The 23,282-nt window shown below is 34.8% G+C and overlaps 1 protein-coding gene across 1 annotated transcript in view; it reads right to left on the bottom strand.

The window, feature by feature from the left end:
- The window catches only part of LOC149540720 (uncharacterized), a 165,094-nt gene that overhangs the window by 52,652 nt on the left and 89,160 nt on the right, over positions 1-23,282 (bottom strand). The gene's annotated exons all lie outside the window — the stretch shown is intronic.

The raw sequence follows: 23,282 nt of genomic DNA, 5'->3' as shown, positions 1-23,282 counted from the left end.
CCTTAGAAAGCTAATTATATAATTGTTACATTTTGATACTTGAATATAATTATATTTAATATTTAGGTTATATTTCTAATCACATCCATACAATAATATATTCTTACAATTAGTATTTTGTATTAAATGTCCATGTTTAATATTTGGTGTACATTAGAATATACACTCTTGATGGTATATATTACAATATATACCATGATTATATTATCATCACTCTTAAATAAAATATAATTCAGGTTATTTAAAAGTAAATGGTAACATTATATTTGTTTATATTATACTAATTAATATTTATATCTTTCATTATAGATATAATAATTTGGATAATAATATTCTATAAGATATTATTATTAGTTATTTAACATTATCAATATAATTATAATTTTATTTATTTATTTATTTAATCTTATAACTCTATTATTATTAAAATTGATCTCGAAAATGGGGACATTACAATCCACCCTTCCTCAGATTGCTTGTCCTCAAGCAATTCAATATTCTATCAATGGTCCTGCAACAACGATTTCAACTAGGATTAGAAAGCTATAAATTTAAATATCACAAAACTAGATTTAAATTACTAAGAATAATTTTAGTGAAGGAACTTATCTCAATTTGTTGTAGCACTTGTGATTCGCCTCTTGCTAATTGTTGCTTCCTTTCAAGATGAGTAAGCCTTCAAAGGTGTAGAGTCTTTGTCTTAATTCCTTCCTAAGAATTCTAGCATTCATTATTATTTCCCAAGGTTGCATGGGTACTCGTACCCACACCCTTGGTACTCGTACCCACGTACCCAAGTACCGGGTACACGTATCCCATGTACTAGGTACTTGGTGGAGAGCATCATAGCTAAGGACCTTGATTAAGATTCTGATTTTTTTTTGGTTTTTTATTTTTGTATTAGCTTGTTGTTTATCAAACTTAATTCAATACCAAATCAGTTTGAAAGTTTGATACTCATCAACAAAAAACTTTATCACTGTTTAAGTCATAAGTTTATCATTTGCAATATGTCATTGTCATATGATTTAGGATCTTCTTGTTCATGTTTAAAGTCTGCCTTCTTTGTTATGCATCTAAGCATTTATCATGTATTATTATTTCAAACATATAGCAAATCTGAAACTGAAAACAATACATTACATTTGCAAACTTTATCACTGTTCTTATTTTGAAAAACCATTGTCATGACTCATAATTTCAGATTTTTTTAAATATAAAAGTATAATTTTTAAATAAGTTTGACATACCCAAATACCTCCGTCGCCTATTATGAAAAATACTTTAAATATTAAACATTCAGCAATAGCATATATATAATTTGACTTATGGCTCATATTTTCAAATTTCTTGTTTTGAATGCTCAATGTCATGACTCATGACATATATTTTGATTTTTATATTTTCTATAAAATATTTAATTATATAGAATAAATTAGGCATACACACGTACCCCCGTCCCTTATTTTGAAAAATATGCATACCCGTTCCCTTTCCCGTACCCGTTCCCATTCACGTACCCACGTACCCGTGCAACCTTGTTATTTCCTCTTAACTTCAACACTCACAGAGAATTCCCTTGACCCAACCTTGACAGAATGTCCTTAATCTTGAGGATTGTTAAAAATGTTTGTGGTGCTCAATACTCTTTAAGATTGTCCTTACTTGTTACATTCATTGAGAATGTTGCTAATTCTTGGTACTAACTAAAAAACCATATACTAGAATATATGAAAACATAAAGCATGCACAAAATATATATATATATAATTATATAATTAGTGTATGAAGACACAATCCAGACATGAAGTATACACATTGATGCATGAAGACACGATGCATACACATGTTAAAAAGTTTTGGTAGATTCCCTCCTCTAATTACCATTTTCGTGCTACCGGAGTTAGTGGTGACTAACTCCTTGACAAATAGACCTGCATCATATGTTAGTACTCTAAAACCATGATAAAAGTATTATTCAATCTTGTAAGTCATTAACTTATAAGATCCTAATTCCCAATTTAAGCCCTTCTTAAGGAGAGACTATGATCAGATGCTTAGTTCCTAGAGGAGTGCTTCCCAGGACTCTAATTAATAGAACAACTCTCCACTAAGCACCATCTTCTCACAATATTTCTCTTTAAGACCTTATGGATAATCAATCTTGATATATCCATCCTTCCTAAGAGGGAGTTCTTTCTCATCCTAGGCCTTATGGATACCCACTCTGGGTGTATCCATCCTCACATATGCATATGATTTTCCTTAATAGTATGTACTGTCCTTCAGAGAATACTCAATTCCTTGCCTCACTTCCTTAAGAGTATTCAATTCTAGAATATTTTGTGAAGTCATTTAGAGAGGTTAGCTCTCTGCCTTAATACCTTCTACGAATTATTATGCTTTATTTTCCTCTTATTAGTGGCTACTTGGAGTAATCTATTTCTTCTTCCTCTCGATCTCAACAAATTCAATATTGTACAAAACTTTATCATTAACTGTAAGAAATCACTAAATCGATGATTGGTCTTATATATATTTGATAGATATTCTTGTTGTGTCCTTTTGAGTTCCACCAGAACATTGTTGAATTAACTATTCTCTTATTTGAATCCTTTCCCATACCACTAATTTCTATTGATTTTCTTCCTTTCCTGCATGATGTCAAGAACATGTCATGTCTGGTTTGCTCTGAGATGAATGTTACTTGTTTAGATGACGATCAATCCTGAATAAGTAATGTGTTGATAGTCCTCATATTATTATTTGCCAAAGAACTAGTGTTCACTTCTTCTTCCACAAGTTTGTTAAAAGGTTATTGAAAGATCCTTGATGGATCTCTTCTGCTGATCTACTGTAATTTTATATTTTTAAATTTGTTTTCCCTGTTTATTAAAATTTTCTTGCAAAACTAGACAAAAGTTGCAGAAGGGTTTGATTGTTTTAAATTTTTGATGATTTTTCAATAAGTAACAACAGAAGTACAATAACATGAACCAGTTTTGAAAATATATTCCAAATACATTTAAAGAAAAGTCGTTTCAAGCAGATTTTTTTAATATAAGCCTAATATGTAACCTGATGAAGATCTACAATAATATCCAGATGATTACAACCAAGAATAAAGCCAACCTGAAGGCATGAAGGTGAAATATGAGCCCCGAAAGAAGCTAGGGCTAGAATCCAGCTCTCAAATGCTGCATGTGGGAAAGAATATGGCTGCCAGGTGCGGCCGTACAACTACAAAGTGCCCACACATGGGTAAAATGCCCAAACCCCTACTAAAACTCTAACTCAGTACTGCATTCCCCAGAAGAAACAATGCACGATCTCCAAGATGCTTCTGACTGCAAGAATCCAAACCACTGTTTTGAGGGCTACGTCCCAAATAGGCAAAGCAAGTGGGGTTGGTGTCCCAAATGCTAAAAGCTCAATTAGAGCCCAAAATACAAATCCAAGATGTAATATGTCAATAATGCCTTTGAACTTTGTCTTTACCTCCTTATAACCCACCAAACTTAGCTCGAACCTTAAAAATGTCCCAATGTGGCGTTGGGTTATAAAAAATATATTTCTCATTTTTAAAGTGGTCAAGTATCCAGAAAATGACCTTTTTCCCAATAGAAAGAAATTCGTTCACCGAAATGCTCTAAGTCAAAAGAGAAATATTTAGAAATGTTCAAGACCTTTCCAACAAGCTATTACACCAAGGGATATTCACCTAGATGAGGCCAAAAAACCCCTTATTACTCCAAAATGGCTATAACTTAGCCTTATTTAAATTATTAAAATGCTAACTTAGGAGAATATTTAAATATATTAAAATATTTCCCAAATAACAAACTGATAGCCAAAACACCTCTACAAGGTGAAACTGAACTCGTCACCTCCTGTGACTGATGCCGGATAATTTGAAATAACTGACAATCTCATCCCTCACAATTAGAGATACTGCTAAAAAATAGGAACATCTCCAAATCTCCTGAAACTGAAACCATAGAATGTTCTCGTAAAGACTCAAGATTATAACCCATCTCCACATCCTAAAATGTAGGAAACTCCTCCTACAATTAAAGAACTGCTCTCAACTACCCTCCTATTGTTTGAAACTCCAGATCCGAACACTGTATACCCTGACTGAGTCTCTAAACACCACTGCCAGCCTACGAGACTCTCTGATAGGCTAAGTCTATCGTCTCTGATGTCCACTCTAGAAAGGGGACATGACAGTTATCCACAATTCTGCTATAATGTTTGTATAATTCAATCATATGTCTATTACAAAGTATCCACAATCTTTTCTCAAGTTTCCTCACACTTCACCTTCACTGATGATTCTTTATTCTTATATGCTGATCATTATTTAAGACTCACCCTACAGGATGGCAAGATCATGCTCTAATACCACTGTAATGTCCCCCATATTTATTCACTTGAAATATTGGGACAATTTAAAATCTGTAGGATATTTCCTCTTATTAAAACTGTTACTCTTAATAGTTACTGTTGATAATTACTCCATGTTATGCATGATTAGTTGGTCCCAAGTTATAGATTATAATTGAATTACTACTATTAAGAATAGTTCCTCAAAATGTAGCAGGTTTGTAGGTTATTTCCCTACAAATGGATGGTTTAACCGATGGTTCTCTTATCTCCATGTAGCACTCATAACTTTCCAGGCTTTTTATACTTCTTTAATACTTTTATTTTCCTATATCATGAGTGGTGACTTATCTTAAGCCTTTAACATTTGAAGTTAGTTAGCATCAATACTCATGTTCAATCCTTTAGTTATGATTGGCTAGAAATATGATTATCTTGTAATGTCCCCGCTTTCCGATTAGATTCGAATGCTACAACCTGCAACCATTTTTCCAGTACAATATCAAAAATTGTATGTAAAACATATTAGCAATATTGGATTTAAGTAAATAATAATCTAATTACTACCCAAGCTACCCCTCCTAATCCTTCAGGAGAGATCTTTTCTCTAATCACTTAACCCTCTAGTGAGACTTTTATCTCAATTAGGTAATTGTCATAGAAAGAACTTCTCCCTTAGGCCTCTTTGGGATCTTTGATAACACTACTTGGTAGAGATCCCACCTCTACCAAGTCTCTTGTCTCTAACATATGCATATGTTTGACCACTACAATATATATATTGCCTCTAAGAGATTCTCTACAAATATCTCTCTGAGATTCCAATTTGGAAACTCGACATTCCATCAAGAATGTCCTCTAAGTTCTCATTATAAGAACTCGACATTCAAAATGAATGTCCTCTGCCCATTTGATGGGTCTCTATAATATATATATAAATTTAAATAACACATACCTCTTACTCTGTTCTCTTTCTTTGTTCGGTCTCTTTTCAAGTTATTCTTCTACCCTCAAAATATATATTAATAAATTGGTCAATACATTGTACCAATTAGTTTTTATTTATTTAATTATGTTTCCACTAGTCTCATTCCTTATTTGTCTCTAGAGATTAGATTATAATATTGATTCTAGGTTTGAACTTTGTTGATGCATAATGTAGATATGTTCACCTTTCACTTCTTAGTCAGCTGTTGACTATTCCATACACTTTTAAGTATCCTAGAATCTACTATTCACATTTTTGTACCTTGTGCGGCCATCTGTATTTTAGAACTGATTGTACGCCAAATATAATAGTTTTTGAGATGGGCAGAATTATGAATGAAACTATGAGAGATATGTTGTTCCTCCTTATATGATCTTAATTGGTAACTATAACATTGATTTACTATCTCTCTAATTCTATCTCCATGTATGGCCTCTTTCTGATATTTTCCTTTATCATTGATTGGATAAATATTTAACTAGGATTACCATTTTTTTCTGACTGTATATTTTTTTTATGAACCTAACTGATGTCTCTATTTGTCTTTAGCGGCAATTTATCCTCTCTGTATTATTAGTGACTGCTGTCATCAACCTCATAGAATATCATGTGATCTCATAACATTCTTCTATTCAATAAAGATTGCATTGGTCTGCTCCTGTAGATACTGATATTGGATTGTCTCACGTTGAAGGTGGTTTGATTTCGAGTGCTCATGTTTCATCAGATATGACTCATTCCAACATCCAAATTGTGCTCAGTTGTTTTTGAATCTAGGCTTTGGTGGCAATTCTTTGCTATCCCTCTATCCATCTACATATATCTTTCTTTGGTCTTTGATGGTTCGTTCTGGACAGAATGTCCTATATGCGATGACTGCAAATTTGTCTTCTTTTTTTTGTGAATCTTATTGACCATTTCTACTTTCTGCCAAGGATAATTCTTTGTTCCATACCTCCCGACCACATTGGTAAGTGATAAGAATATATTATGACTCTCATGATTACTATCTCTGCTACAGAATGTATGTTCCGTTATTTCAAAGGGTTTCTACTTCCTCCTTGTATCGTCTCCCTGTAGTGTCCAGACGTGCATCCTTCCTTAAATTTTCCCTCGATCATAGTGGTGGCAATGAAGTTTTGATGACTCGGTAATGTTCACTGTAATCCTTCCTCCTTATAATAATTGTCTTCCATTTCCCGTGGATAGGGTGTGTTCTTCTATTTATAAGAATCAATTTCTGACCTTGACTTCATTATTACTTATCCTGCTTTAGATATGTTTTTCAATTGATATCTTTCTTATCTTCCCCCCCTCCTGATGTATATGAATTTATACATTGCAAATTAATCATTGGGTCCCCATCAGACGTGTCCTATTGAATAGTTGCATCCACTTCTTAATAATAGTGATCTATCTCTAATTTGGTGTTGTACTTCCTCTTTATTGACTTATTAATATTCTTGTATAATCTTATATCTTACTAATTGATTCATTATCTCTTGAATTTATAGTTTACTTATTATTATATTCATTTACGATATTATAGTGCTATTTATTAAGTATGCTTAAAATATGTTGATTATTTATATTCTGAAGTACATTGAGTGTTATCTCTTATTAGTTAATATCTTCATGAATATTGTAGATTAAGACTATTTTTATATTCCTTGCTAGTAATCAATACCATTATGATATTCATCTTATATTCAATATTGTTATTATTATTTATTAAATATATTTATTTATTTGTATTATTTGATAAATATTATTTACAAATAATATTCAAAGGATTCATTATATGTAAATATAGGGTTATTTATTTGTATTATTTGACAAATATTATTTACAAATAATATTCAAAGGATTCATTATATGTAAATATAGGGTTATGACATATCTCCCTTATTCTAATATGAATGGTCCTTCCTCGGGATCAAGAAACAAATGCGGAAACCTCTATAGCTGGAATTGTATGCCTCTGGAATTAGTATACTGATGAGCTCCTCAATTCTTTATTTAATGCTCTTATTAACACTTCATTGATATTACCTCTATACTCGGATGAGGTTGCTACAAATTCAAGGGTAATTGATATCGTTATTCCCTATCATCGATGATGGCTATTAAGTTGAGATTATAGATAGGCCAACTGCATTCTCTGCCTCTTGTTCATGACGGTTTATAGTTCTCCCCTTCAATGTTGATCGACTCTTCCTATCCTGTGATGTGATGCGATAACTGAGAGGTGATTTGGTGTTTTAATGAACTCCTCTCATGGCTTGGGTTTGTCTGATTATATTATGCGTCGAAGACTATGGTTCAAGTCTGACTTTGATTAATTCCCTTCATCTTGCCTGCCGCTTAGTTGAGCGCCCAATTGGATATCTTACCTGACGCTCTTGTCCTCTGATCCCTGGCTATGTTGAATGATAACCATTACTATATTCATTTCCTCCCCTTTTCTTGTTGTGGCATAGGGCTCTCAGCCTGTAAGAGCCTATGTGGCATTATTTATGATGCTATGAATGGTATATATTTCTCATGTCTTCCTTGTTCGCTTACTTTCTATTCCGCGCTCCATTGCTAGTAGGTTCCCATTTCCTCCACTACGTAGTTCACTACCTTTTTTCTCCTTAATCCATCCATCCCCCCAGATATATATTATTCCTTTCACCAAATCTTTTGTCTATATACTTTAATGATAGAATGGATGTGACCCTTAGAAAGCTGATTATATAATTGTTATATTTTGATACTTGAACATAATTATATTTAATATTTAGGCTATATTTTTAATCACTTCCATACAATAATATATTCTTACAATTAGTATTTTTTATTAACTGTCCATGTTTAATATTTGGTGTACATTAAAATATACACTCTTGATGGTATATATTACAATATATAGCACAATTATATTGTCATCACTCTTAATTAAAATATAATTCAGGTTATTTAAAAATAAATCGTAACATTATATTTGTTTATATTATACTAATTAATATTTATATCTTTCATTATAAATATAATAATTTGGATAATAACATTCTATAAGATATTATTATTAGTTATTTAACATTATCAATATAATTATAACTTTATTTATTTATTTATTTAATCTTATAACTCTATTATTATTAAAATCGATCTCGACAATGGGGACATTACATGTTTCTTGCTGCGAAAAAAACGAAGGTAAGACAACCTAAGGCGAGCAAAATCAGGGGAGTGAGCCTCAAAAAGAGGAATGCACTGAGTGATGAAAAGCTTTGTAGTCAACATCGACCCATTGGTTCATAGGGCATGTTTTACGACACTTGCAGCGAACAAAAAGTGAAGGACTGCAAGGTATGGAAAGGATTGCGGACTTCCTAATGGTCGTCGCAAGCGAATCAAACATGGAGGAGGCCTCGCAAGAGTCAGTAAAGCACGCAGGATTAAGAAGTATCGAAAGATGAAAGGAAAAAAGCTCACTATAGTCGTCGAGGAAGCAAAAACGAGTGGGGGAGAGGGCAATGGAAGAGAAGAGATGAGGCGACTAGAGGAGAGGCAAGGAATGAGGAGAAAAGAAAATATGAATACTAAGGAGAGCGTGGTCCACAAGAGGAAGGCGTAAGATGGTAAAGTTGTGAATGAAGGGAATGAAGGAGGGAGAGGTGAGGGCATAGTCAACCACACTAGCACCCCCACAATGGGGCCAACAAGTAAAATGCTCAGATCCAAGAAAGCAGGAAAGACCGTTCAAGATCACAAGCTTAGAGGACTCACAAAGCTGCAGAAGATGGTGACCATAACAGGAAACCAGTCCAAGGACATCCTCAAAGATACACTAAAGTCCCAATGTAGTTGGATCAATCTCAGTGGAGTAGATGGAATCAAAGCATCAGTCATAAAGTGGAGTCTGGAGTTCTCTAGTCCTTGCATTGAAATCATCGAGAATGATGATGTCACCTAAAGTAGCAAACTAAGAGATACTCTCGCAAAGGTCAACAAAAGGGTCTCCATCCTTAGTGCTATGGATAGCATAATGGGAGGAAGCAGGTGGGAAATAACAAACAGCAATAAAGAAATCCCTCTGTCGGTGATTCTTACGATCAATACGGACCCACAAGAACCTAGCAAATGCATCTAAGTGGACAATAGACGTACAACTGAAAATAGAATCTCTAATCAAACAAGCAACGCCACCAGAACCATGGACCCCACCAAAAGCATGGACCTCATCTCTACAAACAAATAACCACTAATAACCTATAAACCCCAAAAGAGGACACACAGGACTCTCATGTGTCTCAGTGATGACAAGTATATCAGCGGACCCCACTGCATCGTGTAAAATAATGGGTAATGAACATAAAGAACCATTACCATTCCAACAGTTAACAAGAAGAGAGCAAGTAGTCTCCCTCTTGTTGATATTTAATTATTTGAGTTATATTAACTTTGTAATAAAATGGGGGCCATGTTAAGGATAATGAGTAATTAATACTCATTGATTAAAAGTGTGCTTTATTGATGATGCATTGAAGTCAACTCATTACTATAAAAGCTATCAAATCATTAAAGAGCCTTACTAATGAAGATTCATGAAGAATTATTATGAAAGAGACTTGGAGATAAAACAAAAGGCTTTCTATGATTTTGGTATTATTGATTTGTCTGAAGAGAAAATTGGAGACAAGGGTTTCAGATATCAAGCTTGAAGAATTGTGAATTCTACAAGTTATTCAACTTAGTAAATTGGTGAAACACCCAACGAATTATGCCAAGCATTGGCTTCATCCAAAGGCCATGAATGAATTTATTGTTGCAGAATTAAGGGTTCAAATGCTTCATTATTTTCCAAAATAGTTTACAAAGGTTGAAGAATTTCTTTATTGCAGATCTCAGCCATTGTATGGTGTGTGTTTGGTATTTTTGGAGAGCTGCTATCCATTTTTGGACTCCCTTATAGCTGCATTATCATTCCAGGTACAGTTGTAGGTGATCATTTATATCAGACTATGGCATTATTTGAGAATTTATTGAAAGCCAAGCCTTGGCTTAATTCACATCAGTATTGTCCTAGAGTTTGCAAGCAATAAGGAGAATTAGATTGCAAGCCAAGTGTTTGTGAAAATGCCTATTGGTTGTAGAGGCACATTTTAAATGTAAAAATCATATATATGCATTTGAATGGTCAAAAAAGATTGCATTTGTATTTTAGTTCTTTGCTTGGACTTCCTAATAATTATTTGCAAGCATTTAAACAATATTTGAAATCATTCTAAGCAATCAAAGGCAATCTAAAAATATAAGACAGCGAGATAGAGGTCTCGTAAAAAGTGTTTGACAAAATGTCAAACATCTGAAAAGTAAATCAATTTTGTGTTTGTCGAAGTTAGAACTGGTTGGGGTTCTTATAGTGGTATCAGAGCAATTTCCTGCCATCCTATAGGGGAGGCCTTTCAATCCAAAGCATTGTATTCAACATGGGTAAGACAAGCCTAGGTGAAAAAAGGTCAACAAAATCCATACAAGTTCTTATGTTATACAGGCCTACAATTATGCTTGTCAAAATTATAATAGAAATATATTAGGGTTGTTACAACACCTAGAGATTTTGGATTCCAGGTTTGTAAAGATAGAAAAAAAAGGTTCTAGTTTAAATAACTCCAATCATGAAAAATAGGCAGTGGAAGAGAAGGCAGATGTGAAGGTTGAGCCTTTGCTTAGTGGGGCAGCCACTAGTTCTTCTTACACACATGACGAGGGAGTCCTTTCTCAAAGTCATGAGGTCATGCTTGATTTGTTTTAGGACAGCTGCATTGAGTCACATCATTTCCATGACACAAGGGCTCGTGATCATGGGAATGTTGATGCCGTGATAGTGACCATTGATGGCAGTCCTACATTAATAGTCAGCAATGAGGTTATTAATGTTACAGGTTCTGATTTTTATGACAGCAGTACTATGTTTGAGCCTATTGATGGCATTGATGACAGAGCAGGTGTGACGGATATTTCTGATGCTACCTTGAGTTCTAACTCACATGATGGCATCTTTACTTTTGGGGATTGCATGGAAAATATGAGCCCTAATAGCTGTGGTTTTATGACAGCAGTCACAATGATGAGCCTATGCAAGAGTTAGCAGCTTTCCATGTATGGGAGATAGTTGGATGGAGTTTCCCATAGTTGACACACATGGTTCGGGTGTTAGAAATGGTTTGGGGATTGCATGGAAGATATGAGCCCTAATAGCTGTGGTTTTATGACAGCAGTCACAATGGTGAGCCTATGCAAGAGTTAGCAGCTTTCCATGTATGGGAGATGGTTGGATGGAGTTTCCCATAGTTGACACACATGGTTCGGGTGTTAGAAATAAGTTATATGATGTAGACGCATTCCAAAACGATTTCGATTTTCAAGACAGAATGAGAGGTGTTTGCATCAGCATCAGATATCAGAGGGTTTACAGATAGAGGATGTTAGTACTCTGGATTTGGGTACTAGACTACTTGTGATGTTATTTATAAGGAAGCCTCATGCTACAGTGAGTCTGATCTTTCATATCAGACTTCAGGAAGCAAATTAGAATATTCATTGGTTGATGATAAACCTAGGATCGTGACTTACAAGGGCATACATTTACATGGGAAGAGGGAGTGTGCGAGGAGATTATTGTAGCGGCAGCTTCCACTCTATCAGATGAGCCACTTGATGAAGTTCTTATTAGCAGCAGTATCTTGGTTGTTGATGTGTGTGGAGATGATAGCATACATGATGCTATTTTTCATAAGGTGAGCAATGTCGATATAGTTTCATATTACGGTGTGGACTATGGGTCAAAAAGCTTACATGGGTGTCAGGGAATTCAGAAACATCATTTGATTGAGCAATTGAAGGTGAGAGATTGTCATATTTCTATAGCCATTGAGCACTATGATGCTGCCCGTCAAATGTTAGCCATAAGTAGTTGGGGTACTTCTATGCTAGATGAGCACAGTGATAATGGTTTTTCCCTTGTAGAGATCCATTCACTACAAGAAGTTGCCATGATAATGAAACATAATTACTTGCAGTTATTAGCTAACGAGACTACCTTCTCGAGTGGGGGTGCACTTGTTATGATGCATTGATGGGAAAGGAAGATGAGGTGGATGAGCTCACCCATGAGCTTGAGGTGACTACGAAGATGTTTGAGTGCACCAAGTTAGCTCTTCAGGAATCACAATTACAGCTAGATGAGGATACCGTGGAGTAGAGCCGAGTACAGTTTTCACCCGCTACAAATTTAGTTCAGCTTCCTACAATTGGTGATGTCTTGATACCCATGGGTTGCACTAAGAATATGGCTATGTCTATCACTGATTTAGGAGCAGTGGATTCAATTGGGATTAGTACTTTGATCGAGAGCTGCAAAGAGCCTCTTGTTGTATTAGGTTCTCCAATAGTCAGCACATTGACAAATGATGCAAGACATTGAGAGTCCTTGTGATGCAGAGGTAGATTTGTCAATGTGTTGCGTGACAATTCACGACACTACTCCATCTTCTTTACGGAATATCTACAGAGTATCATCTCATTGGGAGGTCGATTCTCATATTGAGTTGTTTCCCTCTAGAAGCAATCTTCTTATTTCATCCCATGCAAATGATTTTATTTGAATGTTTGTTCAGCCTCAGATGGAGGGATTAATTGAGGGTTTTAGAAGAGAACCTTGATTCAACCTTTTCTCGTTTTGATTGCACAGATTAATATGTTGAGTACCTACTTTGGAGAGCCGAATTTGACGAGAGGTAAAATGGTGTTGAGGCTGGTACTCATGTTCGCGATTTGAGGTTCACCCAGAAGGCATTGGAGGCAGTCAAACCAAAACCTCTCCACTAGTTTCATGATAGAGAGAATGCAATTGGGTATACAGAGAGGTTTGGTAGGGCATCTACACTCCTATGAAAGTTAGGAATAAATTACAAGTATCATGAATCTATTGTTAAGCCACAAGCCCAGGTCGGGCAGAATGTAAATGGTTGTGAGTATACAATGCTTAGACAGTCACCCCAGAAATTCACCAAGGAAGACTAGTAAGGTCGAGATGAAGGGTGTGTACTAATAACTATTCAAGCACAGGTTATCCCTACATGTTAAGAGAAAGAGATCAATAACTAATAAACAAATATTAAATTTAAGTAACCTAACAGGCTGAGGCAGCTCATGGTGGTCTAAGGGTACGATTCTTATGGTCGAGTCAATTGTGGAATGACACTCTAATACCTGGATACTCAGTGGCAGGACAGGGGTGTCCCATGCCTAATCCCGAGTATGGGTGTGCGGATACTTAAGGGTCCACAGTTGGGAGGTTAAGCCCTTGACAATGCTTTGCTTGCCCATCATACACCAAGACTTGCACAAGCCAGAGATATGACCTACTTTCAAGTTATCTAGTTTTAACGAGTATTTTCTTTTTATGTTTTTCAAGTTCAGTTAAATATGAAATTATCTTGCGACAGTTACAAATATTTTCTTCAGTATTGATCAATTGATCGTAGTAGAAAACTATCACTCTTTCCATTAAGTAACAGTTAGTTACAATGGCAATTATATTCATTATTTTGTTAGTTGAATACTCCTTCAATTGTTAGTTATAATATTTTAGTTAAACTAATTTTAATCATTAATCTCTTTCATATGAACATGCAAATTAGTTGTCATAACTGCCTTCTCATGCTCTTGAATATGGAAAAGTAATTGTGTTCAATAGTATGTCAATTGTTAGTTAAGGTTGGAAAAATGGGATGGTACTTATGGTATCAGAGCTATGGGTTCAACACTAAACCTTGGGCCCAACACTGTTTCAGGGAAGCTGAAAATGTAATGTTGAATGAGATAGGATGAGTATTTACTTTGCATAACTAAATATTTCATTATGTAAGCCAGAAAATTACACCAAAGATCATCCACAATAGCCAAGAAAGGTTGAGATGAGTTGTGTAGTCCATATGCACTAGACAAATGAATAAACTTACAAAAGTCAAAAAGATGAATTAGAACTATGAAACATAACATAATTGGAATATAGTTTGTCTGTCAAATCAAGCGATGAGTGATCAGACACATAGTGTCGTTTGGAAATCCCTAGCCAAGCTAGGTTTAGTGGCACTCTTGCTGTTGTGATCACTGCAGGTCAAGTTGCTAGTTGGTAGATAGGTTGATGGAGTAAGTACACTTGCACAGATGAAACCATCAATGCTTATTAACTTTTCTTTGACTTAAATTTTTTTTCTTTGAAACATTGTAATGACGAGATGGGCATGAGAGCCAAGGTCACATGAATGGAAAAGTCGGTTCCATAATCTTTATAGGTGATTGGTGAGCATGCCTAGATGATCTACCTACCCAACGAGAACAACATGTTGGATCGCACATATGACTAACCTATTTCAGATACTTATAATTTTTTCAGCTTAAAAGGTGGTGTTTTTCAATATGACACTAGATTGAATGTTAAGGGAGTGGATTACGAAGAAGTACAAATATTTTTTACTTGCATCTAAATGTTTGAATTATGTCAGAATTGCTATAAAATGATCAAAGTAAATTAGTATACACATAGGTGCATAGATTGACAATGCAATGTATGAAATAAATAGGATATTTGATATAAGTTGATGCTATGAAGCATTTTATGGGCCCTCATAGGAAGATGGAATTTGTGGAAATACATCTCTATGAAACTTTTTATGATATGAGACATTTCATGAAACCTTTTTTACCGAAGCATATTAATATGAACTTGAATGTGGATAAGTAAGGGGAGCCAACCAACCTATGGTTAGGATTTCTATAGGTATAATCCAAAAGAAATGTAAGTTTTGTGGATAGATCAAACCCAAGGTCTAAGCCACAATTGGAATGTTTTGTGGATAGATCATACAAGCGTTTGGACCACACTCCCATCTCAAGATTTGCACGTGGACGTGTAGTCCAACGATACAAATAGTGTGCTACCATGTTTATTACGACCTCAATGGTCTTGATTGGGTGTATTATAATCTTTCACAGTATATTATGGTTATACTTTTGGATGCATTGTTATAGATTGCATAATATACATGTTGTATTGATTCCATATGAATTATCATAATGCATTGGGATGCTTATGTTTACATTGAGGACACTTGTATCATATTGATGAAATGTAAATGCTTAATCATATCAAGATGAAAGACTTGTAAGACTTAAATTGTCTTGGAGATGAAATATATTTCTAACATGAGTTCATTTTTTTTTTTAAATCTATTGAAATATTATTGTGATAACATGGGCATGAAGGCCAAGGTTACAGGAATGGAAGCATGGATCCACTAATCATTTTAGGTGATTTGTGATCCTACAAGGATGCTCTACTCATTTAATGAGTACCACATACTAGATGGTATGTATGAGTGATTTAGTTACTTGTGATCAAGTTATGATCTAGAGCATGCTAGTTAAGAAATTGCAAGGTTTTGAATGATTATCTTTGCTCTTGAATATTGAACATTGATTGTTTGTCTTACACAAACTACTGGAATGAGAATTGAACTAAAATATTGTAAGTGTCTGCATGAGTGTGATAGGAATATGAAATAGAACATCCTAAAACATGACCAATTCAAGTGATGCTGAAATGACCACATGTTTGGTAAAGTAAACACAAGTATGTGTGCATTTCACTTTTAATTTTCTGGTATCATCTAAGCATTTTTTTGAAAGCATTGAGATAAGGGAATGATAGACCTTGATTTTGATCATGGATTAAATTTTGATTCAATTGAAATGAGATGAATTCATGATGCTATATATATAGATATAGTTATAGATATATATGCAAGGGGTATTCATGAGATATATATATATATATATATATAAAATATTCTTTTAGTATTTAAAATTACAACCTTCATCAAGGACGATGAAACACAAGGGGGAGGGTATGTTACATCCCAATTTTTGGCTTAATTATCAATGTCCCCTTATAACCGTTGAAGCTTTATTCGAAGTTGAATGATTGGTAAAATACTAAAATTAGTTATTCATTATGGTTTCATGGGAAAATGTAATATTGGTCAATCACAATGACGATATATGAATTGGAAATGGATGGATAATATGATCATATGCTATGATAATTTTGACTTCGTAAAATGATGAGCAATATGTTACCATGATAAATTTTCACTTGCAGGAATGCAACGAAGGGGCGGAAGTATTGCCATAGAAGGAATTGGGCATGGGGGAACCATATATCATTGGGAAAATAAGTATAAGTCCTAAACCACCATGGCTAAGGGTAAACGGTTAGGCTAGCAAGAGTATAGCTTAGATGACCATGAGCTAACCAGGTCAATGTGTTTATCATTGAAATAACATAAGTATTCACTTGAGTAGGAAACGAACTTAGAACATTTGTAATATATGTAAATATAGTAGGGCTATCATTATAATAAAATATAGAGTAAAACTATTATTTTTCATCCTTATGTCAACGTCTTCTAAAGCTATTATTATTGTTTTCCTTGGCAATAGTTTTATTATTTTACAATGAACGACCATATTTCTATATTATTCATCGAGTCTTATATTGTCCGGTGACCATTTTAATAATATTGCCACATATGTGTTGATGGCTTGTGGTTGTAACTCCTTACCGCCTTCATACTTTCTTGCTCGTAACAGGGCATGCAGCCGAGTAAAACAAAGATCTATTCTATGCGATGGTTCATATTGAGTAGCCTTAAAATCATGATGATAGAGTTATTACAACTTCATATTGTTTTACATATTCTCAATTCACCTGCGAATCTTTCATACTTTCTCACAGTCCCAAAGCTGCTCTTTCCATTTGCCTTGGATTATTCTTTAACCTTAAATATTGAATCAGTTGTCACCGTGGTGTAGCCATACCATCAAGAATTCTCTTGCACATATTTGTCATACAGTGTCCGACTTTCTGCTAGAAGAGACAAGCACGAAAGTGTTATGAGTGGCATTAGGGAGTGTTTCAAATTTCAATACTTCTCTGCTCTACATTTGCAGCCTTGGTCTTGCTTTCACCAACATTGCTTGAAGATCGACTGAGCATTCAAAGAAGCGACATTACAATCAAGTCATGAAATACTTCTTCTTACTTATGCTATTTAAAATTGATATAAGAGGCTCGTAGATATTAGCCTGGAATTAATAAGGTCATGTTAGCATTAATAGAGCCTTGATCTAAAATGATCTATTTGATTTTATTTGTATAAGATTTGCAAATATGCTCAAGATCGAACAAACTATGGCAATATGCATTATTATCTTCTTTTCAGAATTATTATTTAACTTGGAGTAAGATCCAACAGTGCAGGTTTATACAGAGGCATCTATGTATACACTCTGAGATAAGAGCCAACACTCCTATGAAAAGTCAGGAATAAATTACAAGTATCATGAATCTATTGTTAAGCCATAAGCCCAGGTCGGGCAGAATGTAATTGGCTGTGATTATAAAATGCTTAGATAGTCACCCCAAAAGTTCATCAAGGAAGACCAGCAAGGTCGAGATGGAGGGTGCGTACTAATAACCATTGAACCACGGGTTATCCCTACATGTTAAGAGAAAGAGGATCAATAACTAATAAACAAATATTAAATTTAAGTAACCTAACAGGCTGAGTCAACTTATGGTGGTCTAAGGGTACGATTCTTGTTGTTGAGCCGGTTGTGGAATGACACTCTAATACTTGGATGCTCAGTGGCAGGACAAGGGCATTCCATGCCCAATCTCATGTTGGGAGGGCCTTTCTCAATTGATATTGTGTGCGGATACTTAAGGGTCTACAGTTGGGAGGTTAAGCCCTTAGCAATGCTTCTCTTTCCCATCAAATGCCAAGATTTGCACAAGACAGAGATATGACCTGCATTCAAGTTATCTACTTTTAACGGGTATTTTCTTTTTATGTTTTTCAAGTTCAATTAAATATGAAAATCATCTTATGACAGTTACAAATATTTTCTTCAGTACTGATCAGTTGATCTTAGCAGAGAAAAGATCTCTCTTTCCATTAAGTAACGGTTAGCTATGATGGCAAATGTATTCATCATTTTGTTGACTGAATACTCCTTCAATTGTTAGTTAAAATATTTTACTTAAGCTGATTTTAATCGTTAATCTCTTTCATATGAACATATAAATTAGTTGTCATAAGAGCCTTCTCATGCTTGTGAATATGGAAAAGTAATTGTGTTCAATGATATGGTAGTTGTTAGTTAAGGCTGGAAAAACAGGATGTTACACATGTATAATTATTATAAAGAAGCCTTGGAGATAAAACAAAAGTCATTCTATGCATTTGATATTATTAATTTGTGTGAAGAGAAGATTGGAGACAGTGTTTCAGATTTCAAGCTTGAAGAATTGTGAATTCTTCTAAGTTATTCAGCATTGTGAATTGGTGAAACACCCAATGAATTATGTCAGGCATTGGCTTCATCCAGAGGCAAAGAATGAAATTATTGTTGCAGAATTAAGGGTTTGAATGCTTTATTATTTTCCAGAATAGTTTGCAAAGGTTGAAGAATTTCTTTATTGCAGATCTCAGCCATTGTATGGACTGTGTTTGGTAATTTTTGAGAGTTGCTATCATTTTTGGACTCCCTTATACCTGTGTTATCATTCTAGATACTATTGTAGGTGATCATTTATATCAGACTGTAGCATTGCTTGGAAATTTATTGAAAGCCAAGAGTCTTGGCTTAATCCATATCAGTATTGTCCTAGAGTTTGCAAGCAATAAGGAGTACTACATTGGGCTGTAGATGCACATTTTATATGTAGAAATCATATATATATGCATTTGAATAGTCACAAAAGATTGCATTTGTATTTCACTTCTTTAACTAGACTTCCTAATATTCATTGGCAAGCATTTAAAATACATTTGAAACCATTCTAAGCAAACAAAGGTAATATGAAAATATAAGGCAGCAAGATAGAGGTATCATGGAAAGTATTTGACAAAATGTCAAACATTTGAAAAGTAAAGCAAATAGGTGTTTGTCAAAGTTAGAACCGGCTGGGATTCTTACATAATGGAAGAAAAGTTGTTGATTAATCTGAAGGAGTGTAATTTTCTCGGAAGTTAGCGTACATAGGATTCGTTGTCTCTACAGAAGGTCTTAAAATGGACTCAAAGAAAGTGAAGGTTAACCTTGAACGGCCTACTCCAAGGAGTGGTACTAATGGAAGATCTTTTTAGGATTTGGATAGCTTTTATAGGAAGTTTATCAAAATTGTTAGTAGCATATGTGGACTCTTGAGGTAAACAAAGAAAGGGGATACAAAAGAGTTTTAAGTGTATTGTAGAAGCAACTAAGAGTTATTATTTATGGAAAAGAAAAGTTATAGAGCAACCGGTTTCCAAATTTAAATAAGGTATTTCAAGTAGATTGTGATGCTAGTGCCAATGCCATTAGAGTTGTTTTCCGTCAGGATGGTAAACCCATTGCTTATTTTAATGAGAAGTTGAATGATGTCAAAAACAAATATTATGTTTATGACCAGGAGTTTTGTACTATAGTTCGAGTGTTGAGGAAGTGGAAATGTTATCTTTTGAATAAAGAGTTTGTTTTGTTTACTGATCATCAAGCTTTACAGAAATTGAGTAGCCAAGGAAAGTTGAATCAAAGGCATTTAAAATGGGTTGAGTTTTTGAAAAGTTACACTTCTATTTTGAAGGACTGAACTGGAAAGTTTAAAGAGTTGCAAATGCCTAGAGTCGAAGACAACATTTGTTGACAAAGATGCAAATTGAAGTTGTTGGGTTCCAGGAACTCAAGAGCTTGTATCTAGAGGATCCTAATTTTCGCAAGGTCTAGAGAGCTTGAATAGAACCTATTACTATATACTGGACCAAGTGGTTGGATTTCATAATCCAAGACAGTATGTTATTCAAAGGCAACCAATTGTGCACTCCAAGAGTTCCAAAACGTAATCAAAGAGAAGCATAGTGTGGGATTAGCTAGACATTTTGGTCAAGATAAAACCATTGCTCAAATTAGTGATCATTACTATTGGCCTCAACTACACCAAGATGTTAAGAAATTTGTACAAAATTGTAGAATATGTCAAATCACAAAAGGAACCAAGCAAAATACGAGTTTATATCATCCATTCCCTATACCATAGAGGCCATGGGAGGATATTAGTATGGACTCTCTTATTGGTTTACCAAAGACTCAAAGAAGGCATGAGTCCATTTAGAAAGATCACAAATTTCATTCCTTGTAGAAAGACTAATGATGTTGTTCATGTGGCATATTGTTTTTCAGATAAGTAGTGAAACTACATGGTCTACCAAAAAGCATAGTTTCAAATTGAGACACTAAGTTTGATGGGTACTTTTGGAGGACGCTATGAAAAAGGCTAAAGACAAATTTGAAGTTTAGCTTAGCACACCTATAATGGCCCTTTGCCAGTAGGCCAGTAATAACCAAAGTTGCATGGATACGGATACAGATACAAATACAGATACGGTATTTGGTATGGATACGGCCATTTTTATAGACCCCCAATATGGATACGGCTGGACACGACATTAATAAATAACACATATACATATATTTAACATAGTTTTCCAAGTTATTGTAGGAGATTTTCATTACTTCAAAAGTAATATTGACACATAAATACTACATTAATATTTATAAGTTAATTTAACGATTTACAATATGTAAACATAGTAGAGTTGCATTAGAAGATAACCCAAAAACTAGTTGATGAAATAGAAAAACATTTTATTTGTCTTTCTCATTCAGTGGATGTTTTGTTTATTCTATTTTTTTTTAAATTGCTTCAATATGGTTTTTTTTACATTAAGGGAAGATCTACATAAGAAATCCCATAGTATTTAGTATGGTTCAAAAATCAAGTTTATTAGGCAGACATGGGTACAATATTTGACGTGTATTGGGGCAATATTGAATATGTTTCCAAATTGAATACGGAGATAAACATGCCCAAGGAGGGATAAGGGAGTTTCCAGTAACTGCTAATAACCACTAATGCTGAACTGTGGCATTTCGTCAAACACTTGACATGCAAACTAAATACACTGCTAAAAGTAAAATGTTGAATAAAGGAAATTGTTGTGCAACAAATCTACTCAAATAATTGATGCAAAATAGTGCCAATATATTCATTCAAAGATAACCAAATGCTTTTACATATGATATGCGATTTTTCAACTCAAAGCATTACAACATGGCACATTACAAACAAACCCTTACTAGCTGAATACCACTGAGAATTTCTTGCCACTACAAACTGAAATGAAAGAACTTGGATTGAGTAGATGCTCGAGACTAAATGCTGAAGAAGAAATGATGAAAATGCAACTCCAAACTGCTCTCAAACTTGCTAACCGTACGGCCCGTAGGTACAGCCCTACATGTACGGACTAGTACGACACCTGGCAAAAATAAATGCTGGGCTGAAAGGTGCTGAAAATGATATGGAAATAATCGCCAGGCTCCAAGGAAAGTTCTCCCAGAAAATAAAAATCAAACTCCCAGCCAATAATGAGATATGAGCACAAATGTATGTCCAGGCTGAAAATCGAACCCTGCTGGAAATGTCCAAATAAGCCCAACTTGAAGTAGCTGAATACCACTTCCAAAGTGCAACCCTTCAAAGGATATTTCACCTCCTCAATTATGCAAATCCTTAGGAGACTCCGTTCCTAATGATCAAATGAAAATCTGTAGACCAAGATGGCACCACAATTGCTCAAAGAGAAAAGTAGTGTAAACTCAAGTCATGGGATGTCCATATGAGAGGCCAAGCACTCTATTTATTCACTTTTCTAAGAAGCCCCTAAGAACTTCTAGAAGTATCCATAAAATATTCTTCTGAAATCCCTTTATAATGCACTTTTATATAAAAATTAACTTTATAAAATAAAAGTGCAACTCAACTCAAAATTATAATATTTTGGCCCCGCATAACACATAAAAATAAAAAATATGATAAACCGCATCTCTCCAAGAGCAAAATAGACCATCCAATCCCCAAATAATCATCAGAATGACTCTCTCACCAAAACCATCTGCCTACGAGAGTCCATGATAGGCAAATTCAAGCAAAATAACATGTCACTAAAAAGGGGACATGACAGTCCGCCCCTCCTGAAATTGCTTGCCCTCAAGCAATCTCAAAGCTGGATGTTGCAAAAATATCTTCTCCCTCCCATGTGACATCCTCCTCGGGTAAATCTCTCCACTTCATCAAGTACTCTCTGATAGTCCTCCTACGGAGCTGTCTCTCTCTGTTGTCAATGGCATACTCAGGAACAAGAACCAATTTCCCTTCATCATCCAATGGAGGAAGAACTGCTGAAGGCACAACATGCTGACCCAAAGCCTTCTTGAGCCATGACACATGGAAAACATTGTGCACCCTACTATCTGTTGGAAGCTCAGGCTCATAAGCCATCTCACCTATCTGCCTGATGATCCTGAAAGGGCCATAGTATCTAGGCTTAAGCTTCTCTAACCCCCTCTTCCTGAGAGTAGACTGTCGGTAAGGCTGCAACATGCGGTAAACCATGTCACCAACTTCAAAACTCCTCTCTGTCCTCTTCTGATCCGCATATTGCTTATGCTGATTCTGTGCTCTGGCAATATTATCTCTAAGAGCATCAACAATGTCTTTGCTCTCCTAAAGCAAATCCCTAGCACGAGGAACTCTAACATCACTCATAAGTAAATCAACAAAGCTCGGTGCATTATAACCATATAATGCTCTGAAAGGAGTCATCTGAATAGACATGTGATAGGTAGTATTATAGCAATACTCACATAAATAAATCCATGTAACCCATGCTTTCTGCTGACCAACCAC

This window comes from Cupressus sempervirens, chromosome 9 (genome assembly GCF_028749045.1).
Source record: "Cupressus sempervirens isolate cs-2001-9-10 chromosome 9, ASM2874904v1, whole genome shotgun sequence".
Taxonomy (NCBI): domain Eukaryota; kingdom Viridiplantae; phylum Streptophyta; class Pinopsida; order Cupressales; family Cupressaceae; genus Cupressus; species Cupressus sempervirens.
Note: the sequence above shows the minus strand (reverse complement) of the source record. Positions and strands in the feature narration are given on the sequence as shown.